A 22979-nucleotide genomic window follows, 5' to 3' on the forward strand; every position below is an offset into this window, starting at 1 on the left:
ATTGGCACACATTAGCATACATTAGAGTAAAGGACAAAACTTGTTACTGAAAGATAGATGATCTTCATAAATCGAAAAAGCTTAGCAATATTAGCATTTTCTTAAAAGTTTGTGCGTATCCGTTTCAGGTTTAACAGTGTATTGATAAACGAACGTTGTAAGTATGGAAATATGTATAGAATGTAGTATTAATAGCAACTCTTGCTACCAAGCAATATGTTCTTTATGAATTCCAGTATTATGAATGCAAATTGCTCTGAAAATATGCAATATGTCACACCAATATTTACACTGATTACCAAGAATGACATGTTCTTTTAGTTTAGAGTGTCCATTTGTTCGGAGCTGGTTCTTAAATATATGCCAATGAGGAAAAATGTAAACAATGATATCAGCAAAGATTCTCTTATAGTTTCTTCTTCGGATAGCTTTTATTTTATTGCTATTTCCCTTTATTGTTATTTTTTCATATTATAATGTTTTCCCATATAATGAATACCGTCCCGCTGACATTTTCCTGTCGTCAAAGGAAAACAGACGATTGATGGTCGAAGTTTCCTATCCTGAAACGTTCCGTTGCAGCTTTTCCAAGGCCGGCAATTAAGGTTTAGCTTGAATGAAAAGCATTTCTTTTAACTCTTATGTTGTCATAAGTTCGGGCTTCGATAGTTATATTTGTGGGTTCTAACGGATACTTGTTCATTACAACCATATTGAATTTATCCTCAAAACTCTTCCTTTTCAGTTGGTGTTTAAAGTGAGTAGTAGGTGGTCGTGGATAATTGCTGTTTGTGTTTCTGGCAATTTGTACATCAGTTCCCTCCGTTTAAATTCCAGCTTGTTCAGTATATTTGAGATCAAATGAGTTTTGATGGTTACAAAAAAACTGTCGTTATGAAAAGTTCATATCATCTGGAAGTGGCTGCTCATTAAAAAAAAAAAATTGGAAAACGTCAATTACCTCAACGACGCGTATCTACAAGTGACGCGGAGTCAGTTTGCAGACAATGAACTGATCGCACTGCATCAATCGCAGCCTTTTTGCTCTGATCAGTTCAAACCTTTAACATTTCTTCCCTGGACACAAGGATTCTGGATTTTTCTTTCTGGTTTAACTGGCGCCGTTGTTTTTTTGTTTTTTGTTTTTTTTCTGGTTCTGGGCCGCAAAACGGAGCTCGGCTGTTTTTTTGCCTTTGTGAAAGAATGACTTACTCAAAACGGCTTCAAATAGTTTTTGAAGGTCTAATTAATATAGCGAGTGGCTAATGTACAATCCTGGGAGCGTGCGCCATATTTTTGAGAGTACCTAGATGATATTTCCGCCGAAAATTCCTCAAAAGGACATAATGCCCCTTTATGGTCTTGCCTGATTACATGCGTCCACAGACATACATACTACATAGGTAAATAATATATATATTTAGCCAAGCCTAAAAGCGGAGCTCCAATTTTTTTGATAGCATTTATAGAAATCTGCTTATCGTATGGACGTAGTTCCTCATCCTTTCTAAAGTTATATATATTTTTAATGCACATGCAGCAAACTCCCCATCAACAATGTAATTCCAGGAGCCCATGATCATCGGGTACTGGTAACACAGAGAGCACAATTATTTAAGGCTGATTTTTTTGTAACAGAGGGCATTTTTTTTTTATTTTCCTTTTACCGAGCAAGGGTTGGTGATTGGTTGATCTTTGCGCTTGTACCCCAATCCCGTCCCCAGAGCCCACGCGCGTTTTTGAATGGGAATGAAATTCCTAGGAAAATATATAATCCTTAAATAACAAGATGCCTGCTATACTGGCATTACGCGTGATGCTGGGGCTGATTCATTTATTCCAACTGTATGTTTCACAGATTTATAAAACAATCCTTGCTAATGGAATAGTTTGAGTCACGAAGATCGCGTTACGTTGTTTCCCTTGTGTTACGCTACTTAGGGTTTCAAGGGAAATTGCGGGAATTCCATCGCGATATAAACGTAAGGTTCTCAATGACCTCTTTTCTGTCTGCAATCGTGGTTTAAGACTGTTAAAGAAAGCACGATTCCTTAGACAGGAACTCTCCAATTTCCACCATTCTAGATGTCGAGTGCTTCTTAGAAGTTATTCTTTCGATTTACCGCTTCAAAATGGTGAAATTTCCGTTTGAAAATTGCACAATTGAGTCCAGAACATGTTAACAATATGGCGACACATGTTTAATCCAGTGTTAATTAAGTGATGCTTTGACGTCACACAGGTAGGGGTGAGTGGGTCTCCTCCCTCGCAATATGAGCGACAAGAATGGATTTTGATTGGCCTGCTTTTGTTGAAGACAATCAGAACAATACATCCCGAGTAGGAGAGGGGAGAGTTTAATGAATAAATTAATGTACCGATTTGTAGCTACGAGGAAGAAAACAATACAAGATGCCTGCTATACTGGCATTACGCGTGATGCTGGGGCTGATTCATTTATTCCAACTGTATGTTTCACAGATTTATAAAACAATCCTTGCTAATGGAATAGTTTGAGTCACGAAGATCGCGTTACGTTGTTTCCCTTGCGTTACGCTACTCAGGGTTTCAAGGGAAATTGCGGGAATTCCATTGCGATAACGTAAGGTTCTCAATGACCTCTTTTCTGTCTGCAATCGTGGTTTAATACTGTCAAAGAAAGCACGATTCCTTCGACAGGAACTCTCCAATTTCCACCATTCTAGATGTCGAGTGCTTCTTAGAAGTTATTCTTTCGATTTACCGCTTCAAAATGGTGAAATTTCCGTTTGAAAACGGCACAATTGAGTCCAGAACATGTTAACAATATGGCGACACAAGTTTAATCCAGTGTTAATTAAGTGATGCTTTGACGTCACACAGGTAGGGGTGAGTGGGTCTCCTCCCTCGCAATATGAGCGACAAGAATGGATTTTGATTGGCCTGCTTTTGTTGAAGACAATCAGAACAATACATCCCGAGTAGGAGAGGGGAGAGTTTAATGAATAAATTAATGTACCGATTTGTAGCTACGAGGAAGAAAAAATAAAAAGAAATCGACCCGTTTTTAGACACGGTATGCCCCCTCAGGGCATCCCGCGTTAAAAGAAATCGACCCGTTTTTAGACACGGTATGCCCCCTCAGGGCATCCCGCGTAACAAGGATTGGAACCAGGTTTGTAGGCCCGCGAGAATTGGCACCCCTACCAAACACATGTTTTCGCGAAAAGCGCTGGGCTCTGAAATCTGGTTTGCAGTCCTTGTTATCTATAGTCTTCTTCGCAGCCGTTATAAGGGTCGACACGCAACGCTCAACCCAACGGAGCGTAGCGTGAAGACACTAATAATGGCTGCGAAGGAGACTTTGTTATCTAAGGTCTTCCGACTCCTGATTCTGGACTCCTAGTACCCAGATTCTTCATTTAAAAAATGGCGGCTATCACGTTCGCAGAGCCCGCATTACCCTTATCCAGCGGAACGGGTGCTGGATAAAGGGTAACGCGGGCTCTAGCCTGCAATGCAGGCGTATTTTTGGAGCGGGAGCGCTGAATCCTTCGTCAGCTGTCATCTTGGGCGAGGAAGCGCGAGACGGCTGGAGCGAGTCAAAAAAGACCCTAAGGGAGAGGACGACTGGTTGAGAAATAAAGGAGGGGGGAGGGGGAGAGGAGGGAAAAATACGCCTGCCCGCACTCATTGTTTGTTTGCAGAACCCGTACACTGGATAGACAGGGGCTCTGATTGGTGCGGTAGGTCACATATTGATTGATACCTGACAATCCACGGCAGATCGGTCCGCATGTCATTTCATTCCAACTCCACTAGCACTGTGCTCAGTGAAATCGTGTCTTTCAGAAATTGGAATATCACTTGAATTGAGCTCCGAACAAAAATAAATAATTTTTTCACTGTTGTCGAGACAAGATGTATTGGCAGATTTTCCTACCGCCTTTTGAAAAAGCCTTACCTTTCCGTTGTTGGTTCGACTGAAGGGCATTTAAATTGATTTTATCGAGCAAAAGTGCTGATGCGATCCTTGTCTGTCCGCTGAAAAGAGCTGTGAAGAAGCAACTTCAATGGGACTAACAAAATACGGATACCGATCAAAAAGATACAGTCAACTCCCGATAACTCGAACCTTCAGGGGAAATTGAAAAAGGTTCGAGTTATCGGGAGTTCGAGTTACCGAGGGTAAAATTATATAGAAAATGACCTAAAAGGAAAGAAAAATTGGTTCGAGTTAGCGGGAGGTTCGAGTTAGCGAGGGTTCGAGTTATCGGGAGTCGACCGTATTGAGGATGCAAAAAACCGTTTATCATTGCTTCAGCGGAGGAGCACTGTCCGTTTTTTCGATCGTTGAAAAAGATTGATACATCAGTTGACCAGCAGCTTTGTGTGATAACTGGGGACGACTCGCATACTGTTCAGTTGGACCGGGTAAAGGTTTAAACAAAATTCCCGCAAAATAAAGCAAAGTGTATATATTCTCTGCATTTGAACGTTCACTGTGAAATATGCGCATATCCGCGATTTTGCGAAACAAAAGGGCTAAAAGGAGAAAACAATAGCGTGCTGCATTCAATGTTCAGTTTGCCACCTACAACATATTAATGAGCTTCGTCGTGCATTCTTGGCAACCAATGGCTGAAGCGCTTTCATAGAGTCTCTTCATGATTGCGCGTAATATGACAGACCTACGAACTTTGTTGAACTGGAAGTAAATGTCCCGAGAACAATAGGCATTCTGCGCGATGATTCGCATAGCCCCGAATAAAACTTTGAACTGATCTGTGCTTGATATTCTGTATTTGACCTTTGCGGCGCACAGCGTGACACTTGTAAATCTTCTGAAAGCGAACGCAGAAAATTAACTTTACTAAATCTTCTGAAAGCAAACGCAGAAAATTAACTTTACTAAATTTATTAATTTGACCGTCACACAGTAGCTTTATTCTTTCATGATTCTTTTTATTTTGAGACAGAGACAACCTTCACTTTATTGTGCTTGATTTCAAAGTAGAAACTTAGATCACGCAAAGTATGTGACATGACTGCACAAGCTGTGATGAATGAAGCCGGAAATGCACTGATCAGGCGCAAGTATAAATAGGGGTGTTTGGCGATTACACAGTGTTTGCGGGCAGGCGTTTTCTTTCGCTCGCATTTCCTGCCCCCTCCTCCTCAGCCTCCTTCAAATACGCGAACTAAATTTATTATTCAGCGCTCGCCCATGAAAAACGCCTGCATTGCAGGCTACCCGGGCTCTGAGTACGAGCGAAGAGGCGATTTAGGTGTCTTTGCTAGTCTTTGCTTCGTTCTAGAGATTTGGATAAAACAAGATAAAAATAGCAGTGTTCAGACATCTTCCTTTATTAGGATGGTGGATAAAAAAGAAAGGATCTTTTTAATTTCTGCATAACTTTTCAGGTTTGGAAGCATCAAATTTTTCCTACGCCTCGTCTTACTTTTCCTGCACGACTGTGTGGAAATGTTCCGTTTTGACAGCAGATTTGAAGAAAACTTTTAGTGTCATAAGCTTAAATGTCAAAAGTAGAAGGGGTTTTGCTGTGTCGGTGGAAGGCAAAAGGTCCGACAGCTCCGTCAATCAAGGAGGTAAGATATCTTGAAATCTTTATGTATGCTTGCACACCTTTAAACTGTTTGTAGTGTTGTTTTTTTTCTGACAAGGGAGCAATTTTCTAAAACAAATCTTTAATCAAGATAATATTAAAATTGCAAGCTAATACGGACAATAGTAGGCCAGTGTTGTTATATGAATTCATTTGGTCTACTAATACTAGGAGATCGTTCCAAACTGGTACACCGTGGAACAATTGAATAACGAGTCATTATAAGTTATAGGGATTTACAAAGTATTTAAAATTTCATCTTTTTCTAGTCAAATTGAGTGATTTTTTATGTTTAGGTTCTGTTTGAGGGAGATGCACATTGGAGATGTTTGAATACAGGAGAAATATTTCAAGTCAAATTAGCTTTGTGTCATAATTTTTTATATTTTCTTACTGCACTTGTAGCTCATTAATTCAATAAATTAGATTGAAAAGCTCATTTTTAAAAATTTCTGTTATTCCCAGGTTGATAGCTATTCTTGTGTGCTTATTTTGGTGTTTGTATAAACTCAAACTAAATGGTCAGTTCCATGCAACTGATATTGATTTACAAGAGAGTTAAGATGTCTTTCTTGCTCTTAACTTAATCTAAGAAATTATGCAGTATAATTTTTCCCATTTGTTTCGGTGGGATAGGAAAACTTGAACCTTTCATAACTTCCTGTCAATCACATTAGTTCCATTGTTTTGAGTGTGCAAAGTGATACTGTTTTGTTCAGAGAAACCACAGCAGTAATTGGCTGCCTCTTATTCTTGATATTGTAAAGTCAAAACAACAATCACTTGTGAATGCCTTTTGCTACTTTGTATGTATGGAAACTACAGTAGTTATAATCAAAACTGGATCAGAGAGTGCGTTTGATAACCTTGATCCTAGCGTAGGTTCTCTCCTTTGCCAATTTGGTGATGATGTCATCTGCCCCTGCAAAATCTACAGGGGTTGCCAGATATACACATGTATGTCCTAATATCCTTTCATTCATGGCAATCAACTTTAGTTCTCCCACACAATCTCAACTTCAATCTGTGTAAGGAGTGCGTTCTTTCTATGTTGAATGCAATAAATGTCGTAAGTCTAATTATTCAACAGAAAAAAATTTTTTTCAGTCCCTAGTCATTTGTACCTGATTTTAAATTAAGTTAGTAAATTGTTTGACTTAGAATCAAATAACAATTGTGTAAAAATCCTCAACTGTCGCTGTCAAAATCGTTACCAAAAAAAATCCATCGGCAGTTATGGGAGCCGGTTATCCCCAGCAGTTTTTCTACACTTTGCTACACGAGAGTTAACTTGGAGTAAAGTTGGAAATAACACAACAATTAAGGGATAATGAAATTTTGTGTTGTGTAGTACTGACTATACAACTGAGAAATCAGAGAATTATCCCTGGACTGTAAATTTCTGTGTGGGAAGGAAACCACTTAAATTTTGCATTACCCTAGTGAGGAGATTAATTTTGGTCCATCAGTGATCAAAAAATCCTGGGGTCATAGGTTTTTATCTGTCAAAGAGTTTTTCTTTACCTTTCATGGACCACCTTTTCTTACTGAGGTAATACTGAAAAGAACATTAAGCGGTTTCGTTCCGCCACAAAAATTTACACTGCAGATTTTATTCTCTGGTTTCTCAATAAGGAACAGGCCTTGCTCCAACCCATTAACCTTTTGTCCTTACAAGCAAAATCTCAATTTAAGAAGTCATTAGACTGCTAAACACTACACTACTGCAGCCTCATCACTCCAGTTTATGGATAGCACCTCATCTGAGAAGTCCCATTCATTTTTACACAGCAAAATACCGACAATGTATCATAACATTAATTTTAATAAGCATTCTCTCAAAAATATTCCTTACTTTAATTTTCATCGTCCTGTTTTTCCGAAAGAAAAAAACAGAAGGAACAAGAGTGCCTAAAGAGAGTTGAGTGTATGTACAGCAATAGTACTCTTCTGAATTCACAAAATGATCAAAACAACATATACTTTGCTTGAAATATAATTTGCAAATTAAAAGCATTGTATTACTTTATTCTCCAAAACAATCAGTGGATTAAACTATTTTCATATAAATAAAGATTTTACATAAACCCTGGATAGAATGGAAAGGGAAAGTAATATTATTTAGTGTTTTTCCTTATGTTACTGAAAAAGTTATACCAGACTATGTGATAAGTTGTAGAAAACTGTAGCACTGGTTACTGCATGACACAAAACCCATGAAAATTAACAGTTATTATTGGATAATCAAAAGTAAGTAAAAGAAAACAATTTACTTGGTATATTAACATTTTTATAATATTGTTATGTGACAATCACTTCGGTGGAAGTACTGTGTACCAATTTTTTTATAACTTCCTAGTGAAAATGAATTTTGTTCAAAAAAATTGGAGGCAAATCCAAAAGAATTTTACAGCGGTTACCAATAACACGCGACCTACGGCATTTAAAAGAGTCGGATAAAGTTGTGTTTTGGTGGACCTCAATCAAACAAAAGCCGTTGAAATTATTTTGAATTCTGACAAGATTGCAAGGTAACCCGGCAAGAAACTAAGAATTTTACCTCGCTAAGAGAAGGTAAACATTATTTAAATTGATTCTCGAGCCAGATCAAGCGTAACAACTATTTGTTCTTGAAGAATTGGAAGGGGTGAAAAACATTGAGAGTTCAAATAACTGAGATTGCACTGTAAAAATAAATAACTGTACATATTTCATAATTCATTACCCACTACCAAGTTTTAAATTTTTCTTTCAATTAAAAGAGATGGCTGATAAGAAGTTTGACCTTGTATCTGTTAAATCACAGTCTTCAAAAGAAGCCAGGGTCTGGTTGCATTAAACATGGCCTGAATATCAGTCATCTCCTCTCTAGATGATTGGTGAGAGATGGGAAACAGCTGATATTCAGGCTTTGTAAAAAATATATATATTTAACTAAAGGTAAGGTGAGGTTTTGTCTTACAGACAGTGCAACAAACTCAACCGGGGCCACCGATAAAACCGACACTTTTTTCTACCAAAGCCAGAGTCCTTTGTTGTAAAGGTGACCTATGATTGGCTGATTAATGTTGGGTGGCCCCAGTTGAGTTCGTTGCACTGTAAAGTATACAGGGAATGCCCCTTGTTCAGCATATTTCTGTAGCCTCCATCAATTGAATAGTTATAAGAATGATTGAGTGACAGTGCTGACTGTTGCTTATAAACGTGCAGCTATTGTAGGCCCAGACATCCAGTGGCCAATCTCTGTTGTACACAACATGCTAGAGCAATAGCCCTGTCTGGCCAACTATTAAAATCTTTACTGCTGAAGAAAAATTTTATATGCTCAGCGAGTGCCCATTTAATTTGGTTCGTGCCATCACGTCAACATTTATTAAAAGGTAAACAATTTAATACACAACTGGATCTATCCCTTGATGGGAAAAGTGCACAAAAACTTTCACACAAGAATGGATGATTTACAAGTTTATGAACTGCCTCAACAAGAACGTCCATTAACAAAGTGATTCATGAGCCAAACTGTGTTTTCATCACATCTGTCATGATCTGTGATGGTAAATAAAAAGCTTACATCAATTTATTTTTTGCTTCAGCTAAAACACAAGATCTAAACCTACCAGTAAAGGTTACACCCTCTGTGCATGGCTTTTGTGCCCAGGCAGTGGCAAATCTTAAAACACTCCTAAGTGAGGGTTCATAATTTAAGCAGATGGGGGCCTATGATGATTTTTAAATTTTTCCCTAAGTTCACGTTTTGGATAATGCTACTGTTTGATGAGGTCAGGTTAACGAGATGCCGAATTGTCCATTTGCAAGTCTGATTACCGCATCAGGATTCATCGAGCACACGAAAGCAGTGACTGGGGGGAAGCTGGCTGGAAAGGACTAATCCTGCAAGTGGCTGAGATGCCATTACCGATGGCAGTTCTATAAAATGGAATATTTTCAAAGATTTCATGACAAATCAGACCAAGAAATTTAGAAGAAGACTGTGGCTTAAGCTCACTATGAAATTACGAAGAAAAAGAATAAAAAGAAATGCATGGAGGGTTGCTCATGACATAGCGTTGCACAATGATGATGCACCTGTTGTCAGATTACATAAGGGAATTTGTAACAGAGGGGGAGGAGGAGGCAGGTTTTTTTTTTCAACAGGACCCAGCTAATCATGATTACTTGTAGGCATCTGAAAGTTCAAAAAAACATGTACCTGGCTATAATTATTATTTTGCAAAAATTTCTGGCTAGAGTTATACATGGAATTTGTCAAAGACACCTGCGAGGTTAAGAAAGAGCAGCAGTGTGCTTCATGTGAAAATGGTTGGCTGGCTCCATGATGGGCAGAATTCCATGCCCTTTCCTGGATAAAGAGAAGTTAAAGTACAAATTAAAATGTCTTTGAATCTCCGGCTACTTCTTTAGATGGAACAGCATGACCAGTACTGTTGATGAGTTTATGCTTCAATGGAACACAGGGACAGAAATTACAGTCTTTTCTTCTACCTTAGTTTGTGGTTTCTGAAGAGCTAGTGAAAATATACCTAGACCATTCAAAACATCTCCATTTTTCCAAAGATTTGCGAAGTCAAGCAACCATTGAGAAGCGATGAAACAGAGAATGAGGATAGCAATTGGGAAGATGGGAAGAGTTACTACTATCTGAAGGGTTAAAATTTCTTTTTTTTTTTTTTTTTTAACTTAACACTCTTGAAAAAACACCCCCTTTCATACAAGAAAAAAATTGAAAAAATGAAAAGATTGTGCTACTTAATTAACCAGTCATCTACAAGAAACAAAGGGGACAGACATTAGCGAAAATGAAAGTCCCAGGCCAGCGTCTTTTACGAGCTTACAAACCCACATCTGATGATAATGATAAAAAAAGGTGGAGACGACACTGTTGTTGTGGGTGAAACATGGTGCAGTGAAACTGAGGGGATGCTGAGTGAGAATGATGATAGTGAGTGTAAATACCATTGCCGGCAAATAAAAAGTGCAGCACTAGAATTGGACACACTGCAGTCAATAATTATTGGTAAATCGCGTAACCCTAAATAGTATAGAAAAGTGTTTAGACCTTAACAATATTGTTAGTTGTTAACTGGAAGGGGTATTTTGCAGAATTCTGAACGCCGAATGTCGCATAATTTTTTTCGCCACCCATAACATTTAGCAGTAAGGTAACCGTATCCCTTTAGGGGTCTTACGCGTCCAAGCGATCTAGCAATATGTCTGGTTTAAACTGTAGATATGTAAACCCCTCAATCAAATTAAAGCTTATAGAGCTGGCTATCAAACTATATCAAGAATTTTGAAATTAAATGAGTTGTCGAATTTTTTACCACCACTAAATGTGAGCATCCGGATCACCTTTTAAAGGCTACAAGTCAAATGAATTTTGTTTTTCGCCAATTTAATCTGCTCCTCAGTTTCCGGTACACCCAGAGTGCAAAAAAAGAAAAAACATGTCTGCGTTCTGTGATATTAAATTGCAGTGAAAAGTTACAGAACATTTACGAAATACGATTAAAGAAATGTGAAGTGATCGTATAAAAATCACTTGGAGAAAAAATATTTCAAAAGAAAGAATTTGCGACACGTATTTGTTCCTTATATGTTAAACTAGCTACTGTCCAAAATTGAAGGTAAACAAACAAATTCCATTTGAGTTTTAGCAAGTGCCCCCTTTAAGTGAAAAAATTGATTCAAGAAAACAGCGCTAAAAATTCGACAATTCATTTTATTTCAAAATTCGTGGCATAGTTTAATAAGCCGGCTCTATAAGCTTTGATTAATTTGATGTGGGGGTTAGGTATCCACAGTTTAAACCGGACAAAGTTATGAAGGTCTAAGCACATTTCTTTTCTGTTTAGGGCTAATTAACAATTATTGATATTCCAAGAGCGCGCGTTGGATATGAGATGATAGATAGCCCCAAGTTGGCTATAATCATCTCATATCCAACAAACACGAGTGGAATAATTGTTTTATTAAAAACAATCAAGAAATATTGCTATATTTTGCTGATTTCGCTTTGCAAGAACAATTAGAAGGCAATTTAATGGTCGCTATTTTTCGGGCATCGTATAATGGCTCATATACCATGGCCGCTAAGCCAATCAAATCGCTCAAATGGCATAATACAATGATTCAGTTTTTAATAACACTGATTACTAAAAAGTGAATCATTGTATAATGCAATTCGAGGGATTTGATTGGCTTAGCGGCCATGGTATATGAGCCATTATACCATGGCCGAGAAATGGCGACCATTTAATTGCCTTCTGGTTGTTCTTGCACAGCGAAATCAGTAAGATCTAGCAATATTTCTAGATCGTTTTTAATAAAACAGTTATTCCACTTGCGCTTGTTGGATATGAGATGGTTATAGCCAACTCGGCGCTACGCGCCTCGTTGGCTATCTATCGTCTCATATCTAACGTGCGCTCGTGGAATAATTGTTAATTATACAGACGGTTAGCTTTAATTTGTTGTTATGGCAGCCATTGCATAAAGGACTTCTATAGATTCAACATTCAGTGTTCTGCAAAATACCCCTGCCGCTTGAAAATTAAACCTTAATTTTACTCGGCCTCATGCAAATAAAAATACTATCTGCTATACAATAAGGTACATTAGGTGTAGTAAGTAAGGTGTCCTCTTGAAACCCACAAACCCATTTCAGCAGAACTGACATTCTTAAAGCTTCATGGATTTGAGTGGGGGGTACAAAAAAATATCAAAATATTATGTACACTAAACAGGAAAATATTCAGGACGGGATTGGCTATTTATCGAGTTTCGATAGTTTTCTTCACGCTCAAAGTATTATTTTGTTGTTATTATTTTAAAGATGATTGAGGCGAACTGCCACCGTCTTAGGCAAATTTTGTTGATCAACCATAAACCTCAGAGAACAAGGCTACACTAACCATGAAACAGACTTCAAATATACATGTATCCTGGAGTAATAAATGCAAAAAAAAAACAAAGTGTGATAATTCATAACAATCAGAACAGAGATAAACTAAACGACGACCTTCAAAAATTTGCACAAACAAGCGGACAAATTTTGCGTACTTTTGATGTTATGATGAAAATGAGCTCACACTTAAATGACTAATTTTACATTCGCTTTTAACGTCCTTTGAAAAGACATATCCTATCCTTTAAAGTATTTGTGTTTGTTCTCTGTGAAGATTGTCAGAAATAAATGCAAAAATTAGAAATATATGTGAGAAAATCTTGTCAGTAGCTTATCTTAGCTAACGATAAAAAAAGTGTTATGAGACGTTTGTTTCACTTACTATTTTACCTGAGAATCAAATTTCCTTACATGAAGCAAAAAGGAATGAGATTAGAAAATAAAACTCCAGGGGAAATAACGAACATGGACCGAAAAATGAGCTCAAGAGACTTTTCTGAAGTTAGCAGTAGCTTAAGTTAAACATGTTGCAGTGTGAACACTGCAAAAAAATAACTTGCAAAAGTCGACAGCAAAGTTTTGTCAACAAAATCACATATAAGACTTAAGCTTGATATACTCGCCTCTTTGGAAATAACCAGTCCTTTTATTCCATTGCTGATTTTTTCGTTCGTTTTACAACGTTAAATGAGCAAAAAGTTTCACTTCAAGAGGAAAAATCCAACGTTTCTTCGAGGATAAGATCCGCTGTTTAAAATGTGCCGCCTCTAGAACAGTCCTTTCTCGCCGCTATTCGCCTTGCTCTTTTTTCCGCTGTTGGAAAGCAAAATTGGACCAGATTAGAAAAAAAAAAAACGCCAAGGGATCGAAATAATAAACATGAACCGAAAAAAAATGAGCTAAAAGGGCAACTCTGAAGTTAACAGTATTAACTGCGTATCAACAAAGCAAGAAATCAATTTATTGCAAAACAGCCGCAAATGAGCAAAGTTTTGTCTACAAAATCACAAGAATATACATGTACTTTCCTCTTCTGAGAATAGCCAGTCCTTTTATTCCATTGTTGATTTTTTCGTTCGTTTTACAGCGTTAAGTGAGCGAAACTTTTCACTTCAAGAATGAAGAGGAAAAATCCAACTTCTCGTCGCGCCGGATCAGAGTAAAATGATTCACTTCACGATCGGCGACGTTAAAAGCAGGAACGGTGGAACGGCGGAATGGTGGAAAATCACTACAAATCCTAAAGCATGGAACGGCAGAAATCACCCCAAATAAGCTGTAACCTTAAACCTAACCCTTACCAGTTCTGTGTTCTTGGATTTGGGGTGATTTTCTGCCTTTTGCACCGTTCAGGTTTTTAGGGTTGCCCCTTCAAGACTCACGGCGCCTGCTGTGTATGATCAATGCCCCCTTCATGTAAATTCCCGCCGCGCGTAGTCTTACTCTTTCTCCCGCTGTTGAAAGGTAAAATTTGGAGGAGATCTGAGGAGATTAAAAAATAAAACTCCAAGGGAAATTTTGAACATGGACCGAAAAAAAAAAATGAGCTCAAAAGACTGCTCTGAAGTTAACAATATTAAGCTCAAGTTTAAATTACACGGCGTGTCAACACTGCAAGAAAACAAGATCTTGCACCATAGCAATCCAGCAAAGTTTTGTCAACAAAATCATATGTACTCGCCTCTTCTGAGAATAATCAGTCTTTTTATTCCATTGTTAGTAAAGCCTTTATTTAAAGAGGGTAGCACTTAATAGCCAAAGGCTAATAAACTTGTGGCCCTCACAACTGTTTACAATCTAAAATACTGTAAGCTAAAATATATACATATACAGTTAAAATATAAAATATGACAGGATTCGATTATAAGATAAAAATAAATTATTAAATTATGAAATGATGCAAAAATTGTTGTTCCTTAAAAATCTTGGCAAACATGTTCTTTTCAAAACATGCTACAGAATTCAGTTTCCTAATTTCAATTGGTGTACTGTTCCACAGTCTTGTTGCCGAAACAGCGAAAGAGCGTCCTCCTTCTGTTTCTCTTTTATATTTAGGACAAACAGCATTAGTGCTTGAATATCTAGGGTTGCGGGCGTGCCGCTTATTATTTAAAATTAAGTGTTCATATAGATAATTAGGCAAAGTCCCATTAATTCGCTTATACATTATTGTGCATTTATCAATCTTATGTTGCTCATAAAACGGGATCCAACCTAGCTTGTTAAACAAAGCAACTGATGGTGTCATGCGATCGGCATAACAAATAACGCGTGCCGCACGTTTTTGCAATCTTAAGACCCTATGAACCGACTCTTTATCGCAATCTGCCCAAGCAACGTTAGCGTAACACATAACAGGGCGAATAATGCTATTATAAAACTGAAGTCGCTGTTTAAGAGGTAGACACGCTCGGATCTTACGCAATATTGCGATTCTAGAGGCCAACTTTTTACATACTTTCTCAACATGTTCATTAAATGACAATTTGCTGTCAATTTCTACGACTAATAAGGTAGCACAATCCACATTACTGAGCTGTTTTCCATTTACGATTACATCTATGTCACTTCTATTTATGTTGGCCACGCGTCTTTTGCCAGTGATCGTAAGTACTTTAGTCTTGTCTTCATTTAATGGGAGCTTATTCGCTGAAGCCCATAATTGAATTTCAGAGACAGACTTGTTTAGTGATGAATTTAAGGTGGCTAAGTCCTTCACATCCCCAGAAGCGGTGACAGTCGTATCGTCTGCGTAGAGGTCCAACTGAGCACTTGTATACAAGGGCAGATCGTTGATAAACAAAATGAAGGATAAAGGACCCAAAATACTGCCCTGGGGGACTCCATGCAACATCAAAGCTTCGCTTGACTCACTCCCATTTACACGGACCACTTGCTTCCTTTCCGACAAATAAGAGTGACACCAGGCAAGCTCCCGGTTTACTATGCCGTACAGTTCCAACTTGCGCAACAACAGCTTATGGTCCACCATGTCGAAAGCCTTACGATAATCGACCAGGACCATGCTGCAAACCTGATTATTATCTAGGCTGAACAAAAGCTCGTCAATTAACTTGATTAGGGCAGTCTCGGTACTGTGCATCCTACGAAACCCAGAATGTCTGGAATATAACAAGTTATTATCCATAAGGAAAGCATATAGAGAGTTGTGCATGAGACGTTCGATTACTTTTGACACTACCGGTAGCACAGAAATTGGGCGATAATTAGAAGGATCACTGGCTGCACCTTGTTTGAACAGTGGTGTCACATTAGCGGTTTTCCAACGAGTAGGAAACTTTCCTGTGGAAAACGACATGTTGCTTGGAGCTAAAATGGGAGCGGCAATACGCAAAAACCTGGCGCTCATTTTGTCGTTACCTGCAGCCTTATGAGGACTAATTCCCTTTATAATCTGAAGCACCTGAGCATCGGTTATGTCTGGAACAGAGAAAACCACATCCGGATCTTTGCGAGACTCAACAAAGTTTACCAACTTGAACAAGTCTGATGGTGTATTACCGAGTCTGGATCTCAGATTAGCCGCGATTGAGGAAAAATATGAATTAAACTGTTCCGCAATTTCTGTAGCATTTTCAACAGCCTTACCATCCAACTGTAGCTGACTAATCCCTTTATTCATCTTCCTTTATTGTTGATTTTTGCCGTTTGTTTTACGTTATATGAACGAAACGTTTCACTGCTAGAGGAAAAGTCCAACGTTTCGTAGCGCCGGATCGGAGTAAAATGGTTTCAATTCAAGATTCTGATGACGTGCTAGTCAATTTGTTTCCTCCACCGCTAGACGTCTTGCTGTTTCTCCCGCTGTCGGTCACATAAATTGACTTTGTATTTTGTCGTCTTTAAAACTATGTTTTGCTTTTCTTTTTCTAAAACGCAGTTGGCGTTGCAACTTCTCGCCGGAAAACAAGAAAAACGAGGATTGCCACACAGGTTGACTGTGGCATTTCACAATGGCTTACATAGAGGGGCGGAAGGACGTACGGACGGACGTGCGCCGGACGGACAGTGACGTCATAACCAAACCAAAATTTCTCACGTTCACGGGTTACCAAATTCTCTTAGCTATGGGGCTCCGCTGCGCGCGCCTGCGGCGCGCGCGACAGCTCCGCTAAGAACTTCCGAACAGATATTCCTGCGGAACAGTATCACTGCTGAGTACCCCTGGAGAGTTTTTGGAGTTACTGGGGTACAGAATCACTCTTACACTATCATGTGTCAGCGAAACTTTGCAGAAATATCTCCTCAAATTTACTAAAAAAGAGAAATCCGGCACGTTTTCCGCTTATTCTTATTACGTAATACGGTGAATTAAACGCACCATTGATATGATCAGTTATTAATGGCTAAACACACTCTTCTAGGTATCTCACCAGAAATGAGCTCGGTGGGGCAGCTGGTAGCAGAAACAACTTGTCGGCCAGGGATATTAGTTTTGTAAATTTTAGATTCAAAGTAAATGAATGCGGTCCTTGGACGTTTCACCGCCCTATTTATTTTTAGGTTGAAGTTTCCACAAATCTAGTCTCCCATAGGAGCCTTTCTAACCAGTCTTAAGCTTTGCATAATTCTCACGTAAATCCGAATTTCAATTTTCGCGGGTAATAGTATTCCCATATGTAGCTTAAAGGCCGAGTTTTACGGTCAAGCGCATGCACGAACAGACCGGCTCAAAAATAAATTGTACGGGTCGACACTAAATTCGATGCGAAATTGTGGTGGAACAATCTGTTGAATTTGCGCCCGAAATTGGATCATCCACTCTTCGTTCTTCACTTTTTATAATCTTTGTTTCCTGTTGTAAATATAAGTTCGATTTTTGTAAGGTTAAAAGTGTTTTAGCATCCGAAAACGACATTTTTGTCGATGGATCGGCAAGGAGACGTCGCGGCCGACCGGCGACGGGACGTTCTGTGGACTCTCTGGAAGCAAAGAAGTTAAAGCGGACAGAGTGGAGTTGATGTAGGAATCCTGTGTGGTTAATAAGATACGTCCACCAAACGTGAAAAATTGGTAAAGAGATAAGTCTGTTTAAAATAGACAACGATTTCGCGGCACATCTGCTTTCGCTGGAAATGGCAAAGGTCACCAACTGGCTTTGGATGAACTCGCGAGGATTTTCTAGATTTCAATCGTACTGTTTGTTCATATGGAAATCAACTGTTAAAAACGGAGAATTCGACGGACAAACAGCATCAAACATCAGTGTTTTGCTTTGGATGGAAAAAATTGTACAACACTGAGACGCGAAGCGAATAAATATGAGATCAAATGTGCAAGTTAGTTGTAGTCGTCTATTAGCGGGCTCGAATAGCGGGCAGTAGAAAAAAATCCAAAAGATTTGCGGCAAACCACAAAATATATTGTAAGGTATTCATTTATCTATAAAATTATGGTCATTGCGAATGGCAAACGCAGTTTTGATTTGCCACCATGGCAGAGTTTTCTCAAATGCATTCCAGCATCTCGGTAGGACGCTCAGTGTTGTTGTTGCTAAACGGTCGAATCGCTTCTTGAAGTTTGCGGATTTCTCGTTCTTCGCCTTCTCGCTGGTCTAATAAAATCAGGCTATCGAGCGTACACACTATAGTAAGTTTATCACTAAATGCTGATAAAATACGGGATGTAAGTACGTAAGTTTGAGGGAGCTTCTCGGCTTTTCGAACTGCACGTAATAAAAAAAGGTCGATGCCGCGAGATATCGACATTGTACTAAAATAAAACCGTATACGTTCGCATAAGTTCTGGCATTTCTTGAATGTCATGGGACATTCACGAAGCGGCGCTGCAAAAATCCCCATGTGCTTTACATGGACAGCGTTTTCGTTTCTTTCTGAAACGTGACCGAAACACTGGCCGGTCAGTTTTATTTTTATGCCAGCAAGTTAAAAGACTTGCCCGCCATATCCCGCCGGTGTTATGTACTCGCTTCTAATTGGTCCAAAAACATTTGGCCGGACAGCGCTTACGTTATCGCTCGCACATGCGCCGAACCGTGAAACTCTCCCTTTAAGGGGAGAGTTTCACGGTTCGGCGCATGTGTGAGCGATGACGTAGGCGCTGTCAAGCTTATTGTTTTTCGACCAATTAAAAGCAAATACAAAATACTGGCGGGCCGGATACGGCGGGCAAATCTTATAACTTGCTGGCGTAAGACAAAATTAACCGGCCAATGTTTCAGTCACGTTTCAGAAAGAAACAAAAAGGTGCACTAGTAAAACACGTGGGGATTTTTGCAACACTTCGTGCAAATGTCTCACGACATCCAAGAAATGCCAGAACTTATGCGAACGCATTCTGTTTTATTTAAGAGGGAATGTCTACTAACACCGAGCGAGGGGTGGCACATGATAAAAAATGAAAGTCGTTCACAAATTGACTAAGGATACCCTATGGTAGTTCTAGTAACGTGGTGGTTTTGATTTCTCGGAATTCTTTTTTAAACCCAGAAAAATTGAATAAAATGTGTTCGGGCCCAAGTGTCTATAAAAGCACCCAAAATAGACGTGTCCCATACCTTCTCTCAACTTCGCTCTGTTTAATTCGCATAGATAAAAAACCTCATTTTAAGCTTGGAAATGTGCAGTTGAAGTGTTTACGAATCGTTTGAGGCCAATAATAGATCTCTGCTTTAGTTTTGAAGGTCATGGGGAAGGTACCGAAAGTTACTAAAATTGGCTCAGTCGAAATTCTCAATTTGGCGCACTTTTTCAGGAGAGAGTTTCCCTACCCGGTAAAACACCGAATCACTTGAAATTTAGAATTCTTGATTGACGAAATGCCGTTCTAAAAGCAGGTTTAAAAATCAGTTTCGGGCTTTCTATCAGCGCTGAGAACTGACGCTCTCAAAATCCCGATAATTGCAACATTATCTGTCAACAACTGTAAGCGATAAACATGTTTGTCAAAATCACTGAAGACTTTTGTAATTTTTTTCCTTGTTTCCCTCAATAGTACGATGGACCAATCAACAGAAAGCTCATATTTAGCTCACCTTGAATAAGATGTCATCTAAGTATCAGTTTCTTGGCTTAATGCACCATACAAAGCCATCATAGCTCGAAGGGTTGATAATTGATCTCCTTCAGTGACTAATGACTTCTGCTATCGCATTCACGTCACTTGGCAAATGCCAATTGAAGGGGCAAAAATCCTTTGACGGTAACAAAACCTTGTCGGCTCAAAGAAAATATTAACAGAAATATCTAATTTTAAAGTTCTCCACAGTCATCTCAGAAACCGCCGGACTTTATAATCTTCCGTCTTCGATTGTTTTTGACTGTACTTGTTTCGGTCACGCAACGGCTTCCTTCGGAGTGTTGGTTTTTCTTACATATGGCCAAAATCGAAAAAAAAAAAAATTCAAACATCAGGGCGTCTGAAACTAGTTCCTTTAAAGTTATTTGAACATCCAAACGTGACTGTTCACGCATTAACGCGGCTTTTGAATTTCTCCGTGAACAGTGATGTTCGATTCAGGTTGTTTATTTCACGACGGTCATGGCGTGTGCGTGAATGGTTTATTGAGCAAGGATAATTGCTTGAATGATGTTTTAACGAGAGGAAATTGAACAGATACCGGTATAAGGGGATATAAGAAAATTGTGACTTAACGAGAACTTTTTTAGTTTCTCAACCAGAATGACGTTCGTTCTTTTCGCATGTGTCGGTTTGCCAACATAAATAACAGCTATAAACAAGATAAAGATATACAGACAGATAAAGAGTTCCGTGATCACTGATGATAACAGTACCTGAAAAATGGTTGGGTGCATCAATTCTTCGTTAACAAGATCTTTAAAAAAGTTCAGTTTTCTGTTTAATCGTTAATTTTCTCTGATCTGTAGCACTTTTTTTTTAATGTGTTTATTTTAGTTACAATGATCTGTTGTGTTCTTATAAAGACCGCCGTTGTTCTGATTGAAATATCGTCACGCACCCGATGGACACACAATGATGATGCTGGAACAATTACCAAATATACAAAATTTCTATGTTATAAAACACTTGTAGATTTTTGTATTTACGCTGCGTTTAAAGAATTTTCTGATAATTTCAATCATCCTAACGGCCATTTCGGTTGTGACCGGGTGAAATTAGCTTGTGGGATTTGCGGATGCTTCAATTATCTGACAAGGTGGTTAAACAGAAAAAAAGTGTTTTAGTAAACCGTTCAAATCTTTCTTTGGTGCAACTCTAGTGCAAAACCGTTAAGACAACAACAAACTTAAAGGACCCTAGTCAGCCTCCGCCATTTTCGATGCCATCAAAATTATTGATATTGCATGGTAAAGCTAAATCTTATTGCTTTGTGTTCCTGAAAGTATGTTTCATTATCTTTAGTAGTTTCACAGTGATTTCGTTCATTTCGACATGCTCCGAGTCAAATATAATAGCCAAACTCTCGCATATAAACAAAAACAAAGGCGTGGCTGGCTAGGGCCCTTTAATGCATACCTCGTGAAATTTCACAAAACAAACACGTTTCGGGACAACACTAGCAGTATTCGAATAAGTGATGTTGAGCTTATCTTAGCGCGCGCGTGATTCTTTCTTCCGCTACATTTCTGTGTAAACCATTATAGACTTGCCACAAGTCGACTTCTTATGCACCGAAAGAGTGACCAACAAGGCGACGGAGTCGTGAGCCGAGCACCTGACTGGACTCCCACGAAAACGGACTTTGAAAAAGTCTAACCTGTCCCATCTCAGTGCGAAATTGGCCGGTGCAGAGGTGCTAACCGATGACGAGATCCGCATGGGCTCTCTTAACATACTGCAATACTGACAAGGTGAGAATAGCAGACCGTGGAATAGGCAAGTCAGAGTCCATAGCTTTATTGCGACAAACCGGTGTACTGATTCCATTGGGCATTGGTAAGTACACCTTAATTTTGTCATAAACGCTGGCCTCCTCTGTAACTGATTTACGAACAATGGGCCAATTTAGTTTGGAAACAGTGCAATCCAAACGTAGCCTGGACCCACGCAGTCGTCATTTTAGGGGACATCGTATTACCTGCTCCCCTAAAAGCGGCTGCTTGGGAGTATAACCCAAACGTGACTAGCATTTGTCTTTTTCGTCGCTGGTGTTTTGAACTTTAAACTAATCACTACATAAATCAATAAGTGAGCTTAGCAATCTTTTGCATAGGTATATGCCGTGACCGCGGGCCTATTGCGAAAGCTACCGAGGCGACACCAAAAACAGTACCAGAAACTGCAAGCATTGGATCGAGCCCGAGGGGATTGGGGGGATGGGGGGGGGGGGGGTTCTACTCATAGTACACAGTATGTGTGAAACGATAGTAAGAGTTAAAATTTAGGTGTGAAAGGCTCGGCCGCAAAAACATATAGGAGCCCCTTTGGCTTGTCCTTTTGCACAGTTCAGATTTGGAACATAAAGTAACTTTATTATATCACATCAGGAGCTACATTTAGGCCTATAGACGCACTAAATTCGCACTTGGCACCTACAGACGTCAGCCCTATTAGGTCTCAGCTAAAACGCTCATCGGAAAATGCGAGCGGACGAACTTTGATGGTGGACAAGGGGTGGCTCCTGTCAGGTACATGCCAAGAAATGACACCACATGAGACAGGCGCCCTGTCTCGTGCAATACGTTCACCAGACACGCTGCGTCGCGAGCTCTCTAGTGATAAACATTCTGATGTCGCAGCACACTGTTGATGTGCTAAACGGACTTAAAGAGGAGTTTGCATTGACTGTGAAGCAAGCAAAGGCAAACATCTTTACATCGTCATGGAAGGCCCCAAGCCGGCGCTCTATCAACCAAGATGCTGCAAGGGTCGACGTCCTAGAGCGACCTGAAGAGTTATCAGTTTTGGTTGTCCGAAAACCAAAGTGTGCGATTCAGTAAACATGGTATACTCCTTCGCATGTCAACATAGCTCAAATCCTATCTAGAACTCCTTTTTTTTTCTTTTTTGTCTTCTGGAGACGGAGAGGGGCAGAGAATCCCCTTCCATAACTTCACAAGTACAAAAAGCATGGCAATGTCGGCTATGAGACTCCGAGGAGAGATCGTACGTTCAAGCATGTCTCCTCTGGGGTCCGCAACGGGGTATGATGACGTCATATGACAGCTAGACGTGATGGAAGCGGTTGTCATATGGCCGACACCAGCTCTCCCTAGAGCGCGAGACGAGAAGTCCTTTGACAGAGCTTCAGTCGACTATGCGGAGAAGCTTGCGGGACAAACCACGCTGTTACCGGTGGTCAGCATAGTCAGTACGAGAGCAACAGACTAGACATGGTATGGATACTCAAGTCAAGTGCGTTACGAAGGACTCGGTTCTAGTTCAGAAGTCCTATTTGACAGCAAACCGGAAGTAAAGCAGACCCTGTATGCGACACTTGCAGGATCAGACCTTGGTGACATAAATACTGAAGTGTGATCCGGTCG

At 39.4% G+C, this 22979-nt stretch overlaps 1 long non-coding RNA gene across 1 annotated transcript; it reads right to left on the reverse strand.

Moving 5' to 3' along the window:
- Window positions 1-8993: 8993 nt before the first annotated feature.
- LOC146450817 (uncharacterized) lies at window positions 8994-13677 on the reverse strand. The gene is made up of 3 exons (XR_014860217.1): window positions 13550-13677; window positions 13155-13334; window positions 8994-9966 (listed from the first exon to the last, which is right to left on the reverse strand). It is a non-coding gene; the product is annotated as an uncharacterized LOC146450817 (long non-coding RNA).
- Between the last annotated feature and the right edge of the window lie 9302 nt (window positions 13678-22979).

Source organism: Pavona decussata, unplaced genomic scaffold (assembly GCF_977016875.1).
Source record: "Pavona decussata unplaced genomic scaffold, jaPavDecu1.1 SCAFFOLD_418, whole genome shotgun sequence".
Classification (NCBI taxonomy): Eukaryota; Metazoa; Cnidaria; class Anthozoa; order Scleractinia; family Agariciidae; genus Pavona; species Pavona decussata.